Here is a 6,351-nt window from a genome sequence, read left to right as displayed (position 1 = left end):
TTTTCTCATTAGCTTGTAAGTCTCTCCAACAATTTTATTTATGTGTTTCTCAGGTGACGTGTTGTCTGATACGAATACTCCTAGAGATCTCCCTGACTTTGATTTCTGTATAATCTCTCCTTCAAGTTTATATTCCCTTGAAATCCTTTGCTTGCTCTTTCCAAACTCCATTACACTGAATTTGTTGACATTGAATTCTATTTCTCATGTGCAGCTCCATTTCCAATTTCTATTAAGGTGTTGCAGTATTTCACAATTGTCCTGTACACTCACTTGTCTCATGAGTTTAGCATTGTAGGCAAAGAAACTTTTACTGATTCATCATTCATGTCATTCATATACTCGTATACTACAATTCCATTTAATGTTGTAGTAGTAAGTATCTGACATAAGGTGTGTGTTGGTAAAAGTTTAGCAGCACCACAGGACGGGAAATCCCCGGAAAGGACAATACCCAAATGCTGAGGATAAAATGGTCAGACCATAGGTGAGGCTGTCCGAGTGTTGCAGTGGAGTGGTGGAGAGTGTCAGGTGTGGTGTTTGTATGCTGGTGTCAAAAGCAGGTCTTCTGTGAGGGAAGAGAGAGTGGCTGCTCAGATTGGAGGCCAAGACACCTTCACATGTCTGGCCTCACCACAAGTCCCTAGAACATCATGTCAGTGGAGGAGGAGGCAGTGGACACCTGCCGAAATGATAATTACTCCCAGTGAGGTGTGCAGCACTGTTCAGGGGGTGCTGTGAACTTATCATTAAACCCAGCTGTGACCTCACTGAACGTTTCACTTTGTGTCTCACAACACAAGGGGCCAGTCACAGCCTGTCCTCTAAAGACAACTCTCTTCCTCCACACAAAACTACAAGCACCTAATAACACACACACTCTTCACTCAAAAATTTCAAAATTATCATGGCGACTCCTACACCTGCCTCGGAGTCCCCATCTGGGGAGGGGACCATAAATGTCCCCAGGTCGGACTGCCTTTCTGTCGACGACCCTAAGTGTCTTGACACCCCCCTCAACTTTTTCTTCATTAACTTCTGCAACATTTGCGGTCTAAGATCTAATTTTAAATCTGTAGAACACCACCTCTCCTCTTCTAAACCTCATCTTCTTTTCCTCACTGAAACTCAGGTGTCTGAGGCAACTGACAGTAACCCCTTTTCTGTTCCCTCCTACTTTCTCTATCTTCATTTTTTATCCAAAGCTGGATGCTGCGTTTATGTGCGCAATGACTTAACCTGCTCTCGTGCCCACGCTCTTGAATCTTTTGAGTTTTCCACCATCTGGCTATGACTACATAGTCGCTCTCAAACTAAATTTATCTGTGCTGTATACCTCTCACCTAACTCCTCTGACTATAAGAAATTCTTTGACTACTTAACTTCCAAAGTGGAGCACATTCTGACCCTCTTCCCTTTTGCAGAGATCTCCATTCTTGGAGACTTCAATGTTCACCACCAGCTTTGGCTTTCCTCTCCCTTCACTGACCATCCTGGTGAACTAGCCTACAACTTTGCTATCCTCCATGACCTAGAGCAATTGGTGCAACGCCCTACTCGTATTCCTGACCGTCTTGGAGATACGCCCAACATTCTTGACCTTTTCCTGACCTGTAATCCTTCTGCTTATGCTGTCACCCTTTCTTCTCTGTTGGGATCATCCGATCACAATCTCATATCTGTATCTCGCCCTATCGCTCCAATCCCTCCTCAGGATCCCCCTAAACGAAGGTGCCTCTGGCGTTTTGGTTCTGCTAGTCTGAGGAGGTATTTTGCTGATTTTCCTTGGAATGACTACTGCTTCCGTGTCAGAGACCCATGTTTGTGTGCTGAGCGCATTATAGAGGTGATAGTGTCTGGCATGGAGACGTACATTCCTCACTCTTTTTCTCGTCCTAAACCTTCCAAACCTTGGTTTAACACAGCTTGTTCTCATGATAGAGAGGTGGCCCACAAAAGGTACTTAAGCCTTCCATCACCAGGATCTCATGCACTTTATATTTCTGCCCAGAACCATACCAAGTCTGTTCTCCAACTAGCCAAAAACTCCTTCATTAACAGAAAGTGTCAAAACCTTTCAAGATCTAACTCCCCTTGTGACTTCCAGCATCTAGCCAAAAATATCTCTAATAACTTTGCTTCTTCTTTCCCTCTTTTATTTCAACCAGATGGTACCTCTGTTTTCACATCTATTTCTAAAGCTGAACTCTTCGCTCAAACCTTTGCTAAAAACTCTACGTTGGACGATTCTGGGCTTGTTCCTCCCTCTCCTCCACCCTCTGACTACCTCATGCTACCTATTAAGATTCTTGGCAATGATGTTTTCCATGCCCTCGCTGGCCTAAACCCTCGGAAGGCTTATGGACCTGATGGGGTCCCTCCTATTGTTCTCTGAAACTGTGCCTCCGTGCTTGCACCTTGCCTAGTCAAACTCTTTCAGCTCTGTCTGTCAACATCTACCTTTCCTTCTTGCTGGAAGTTTGCCTACATTCGGCCTGTTCCTAAAAAGGGTGACCATTCTAATCCCTCAAACTACCATCCTATTGCTTTAATTTCCTGCTTATATAAAGTTTTTGAATCTATCTTCAACAGGAAGATTCTTAAACATCTATCACATGACAACCTTCTATCTGATCGCCAGTATGGGTTCCGTCAAGGCCGCTCTACTGGTGATCTTCTGGCTTTCCTTACTGAGTCTTGGTCATCCTCTTTTAGAGGTTATGGTGAATCTTTTGCTGTTGCCTTGGACTTATCAAAAACTTTTGATAGAGTCTGGCACAAAGCTTTGATTTCCAAACTACCCTCCTACAGCTTCTATCCTTCTCTTTGTAACTTCATCTCAAGTTTCCTTTCTGACCATTCTATTGCTGCTGTGGTACACGGTCACTGTTCTTCTCCTAAATCTATTAACAGTGGTGTTCCTCAGGGTTCTGTCCTGTCACCCACTCTCTTCTTATTATTCATTAATGATCTTCTAAATCAAACTTCTTGTCCTATCCACTCCTACGCTGATTATACCACCCTGCACTTTTCCACGTCTTTTCATAGACGTCCAACCCTTCAGGAGGTAAACATTTCACGCAGGGAAGCCACAGAACGCTTGACTTCTGATCTTTCTAAAATTTCTGATTGGGGCAGAGCAAACTTGGTATTGTTCAATGCCTCAAAAACTCAATTCTTCCATCTATTAGCTCGACACAACCTTCCAGACAACTATCCCCTCTTCTCAGTGACACTCAACTGTCCCCCTCTTCTACACTGAACATCCTCGATCTGTCCTTTACTTATAATCTGAACTGGAAACTTCACATCTCATCTCTAGTTAAAACAGCTTCTATGAAGGTAGGTGTTCTGAGACGTCTCCGCCAGTTTTTCTCACCCCCCCCCAGCTGCTAACTCTGTACAAGGGCCTTATCCGTCCGTGTATGGAGTATGCTTCACATGTCTGGGAGGGTTCTACTCATACTGCTCTTCTAGACAGGGTGGAATCAAAAGCTTTTCGTCTCATCAACTCCTCTCCTCTAACTGACAGTCTTCAGCCTCTCTCTCACCGCTGCAATGTTGCATCTCTAGCTGTCTTCTACCACTATTTTTATGCTAACTGCTCTTCTGATCTTGCTAACTGCATGCCTCCCCTCCTGCCGCGGCCTTGCTGCACAAGACTTTCTTCTTTCTCTCACCCCTATTCTGTCCACCTCTCTAATGCAAGAATTAACCAGTATTCTCAATCATTCATCCCTTTCTCTGGTAAACTCTGCCTGCTTCTGTATTTCCACCTTCCTATGACTTGAATTCCTTCAAGAGGGAGGTTTCAAGACACTTATTCATCAATTTTTGACCACTGCTTTGACCCTTTTATGTGACTGACATTTCAGTGGGGATTTTTTTTATTAGATTTTTGTTGCCAGTGTCCTTCCTACATAAAAAAAAAAAAAAAAACATTTCACAGATCTTGCCTATAACATTAGTTAGCAACACCAGTCTATAATTTAGTGGCTGAGTCCTCTTTCCTCCTTTGTGTATTGGCACTATATTTGCCCTCTTCCACTCCTTTGGTACTTTTCCCTCTATCAGTGAGCTGTTAATCACATCCCAAATTGGCTCCACCACTTGTTCTCTACATTCCTTTAGTGTCCAACCTAATACTCCATCAAGCCCCAATGCTTTCCTGACATCCAACTCTCCTAACAATTTGCCAATTTCATGTTTTTTGCACCAAGACTTCCCGTAACCCCTCCCACCACACTTCCTCATTTGGTTCTATAAAATTTGCTTCCACATTGAACACAGACCTAAAACTCTCATTCATAATTTCACTCATCTGTTCCACTGTTTGATATATCCTTTCTCCCTTTACTATCTTGTCAATGGTGTCTCTGTTTGTCATCTTTCCATTGATATACCTGTAAAAAAAGCTTGGGGTCTTCTTCACATTTCTTTACCACATCCTTTTCAAGTTGTTTCTCCTCTCTTCTTATTCTAACATATTTATTCCTTGCCTCCTTATACTGCTCTCTATTCTTTTCATTTCTTTGCTTCTTCAGTTTTTCCAAGCTATATCCTTTCTCTTCTCAGCTTGTGCACATCTGCCATTATACCAAATATGTTTGTTCCTCCTTACTTTATATACAGGTACATACTTCTGCACACCCTCATTGTACTTCTTCAGGAATGTTTCATATTTCTCTTGCACTGTCTTGCCTTCCATAAGTCCCTTCCAAAGAATTTTCTTAACTCTGTAAAATTTGTCTTTGTGTGATTTAATCTTCCATTTTTATAATCTTCCTTATGCCTCCCAGTCTTGCAGTACCACTTCTAACACCACATGGTCACTTTTTCCCATTGGGCTTAAGCATTTAATGTTTGGACGGGGCTCTGTTTTTTTGTGAACACCAGGTGTAGCATAGATGGTTCCTCCTCCCTTCTGTATCTTGTAAATTCCTCCACCCATTGGTCTATTGCATTCAACATAGCTAACTGTAGCATTTCTTCACTCCACTGTCCAGCATTTCCATTAACTTCCATCTCCTTCCAGCTGACATTTTTGTGGTTAAAGTCTCCCACTAGTAGTATTTTACTGTCCTTCCTTATCATGTTGTGTAGGCACTTCAACACTTCCTTTTGCATTTCCTTGTGTTCCTCCTGCCTCCATGTATTAGTCTTTGTTGGCATGTGCGTTACTATGATCCTCCTCCTCTCTCTTCCACTAGTCCTGATTGTTATACCTATCACCTCCACCATGCCATCTCCATGTTGCACTTCTTCCCCATATATACCATCTGAACTATTATCAGTACTCCTCCTCCTCCTCCTCCTTTTCCCTTCTCTATCTCTCCTCCAATAATTATATCTCTCTTCCTTAAAGCTTAAGTGGACTTCCTCTTTTAACTTTGTCTTTGTTAGGCACAACACATCTGGTCTACTTTCCTTCAGGTAATCTCTCACTTCCAGTACACCTGAGAGTAACCCATCTATGTTTGTATAAATTACTCTTAATGTACTGCTTCCCCCACCACTTGTAATTTCTCCGTCTGCTGCTTTGGTTCTTTCAGTACTTGTTCCCTTTCCCAAGTATACCATTTCCTCAGTGTCATATCTAGTACCCTCCAATAAAATTTCCTCTTCTCAGTCTCTGTCCTTCTCATTTTTTTCCTTAGCTTCATTTCTCAGGTCCTGCTCTTTTTCCCTTTCTTCCAAGTTCATATCTCTTTTTACCCAAATATTTTTGTATTCTGAACTTTCAGCCAGCTTCCTGATTCTCACTAGGATCTGCCGTATTGCAACTTGGGATCTCATTCTCACTTTTAATGGTCTTTTACCTCCCTCACTATATTTTCCAATTCTATATACCTCTTCCACTTCTCGTTCTAGTCCCTGTTCCTCATCTTGGACCATTGTAATAATTTTCCTTACCAGTTCCTTCTCTTCCATCTCTCAGATTTAACTGGGTTTTCTTCTCTTGCAGTCCATGTGTGTGTGTGTGTGTGTGTGTGTGTGTGTGTGTGTGTGTGTGTGTGTGTGTGTGTGTGTGTTGCTTTGTATGGGCCACTACATATGTGATTACCAGTCTGGTATACAGAAAGATAGATAGATTATTATTGCTGCTGCTGCTGCTGCTGCTGCTGCTGTATATAGATAAATAGATAGATTTTACTTTTTTTTTCCTTTTTTTTTTTACTCCAGAGAAGGTAGAAAGATACCCATAACAATATATTTTACTTTGCTCCAGAAAATATAGGAATGTACCTATAACAATTTCCTAAAGCTGTTTTCCCATCCAGGTGGTGTGAGCACTGGGACAAGATGAAGAGAGTACGCAGCAAGTTTGTGGATGTTTTGTGGCTGCACGTG

Source organism: Scylla paramamosain, chromosome 5 (genome assembly GCF_035594125.1).
Source record: "Scylla paramamosain isolate STU-SP2022 chromosome 5, ASM3559412v1, whole genome shotgun sequence".
Classification (NCBI taxonomy): domain Eukaryota; kingdom Metazoa; phylum Arthropoda; class Malacostraca; order Decapoda; family Portunidae; genus Scylla; species Scylla paramamosain.
The sequence above is the reverse complement of the archived record's forward strand: the minus strand, read 5'-3'. Positions refer to the sequence as shown.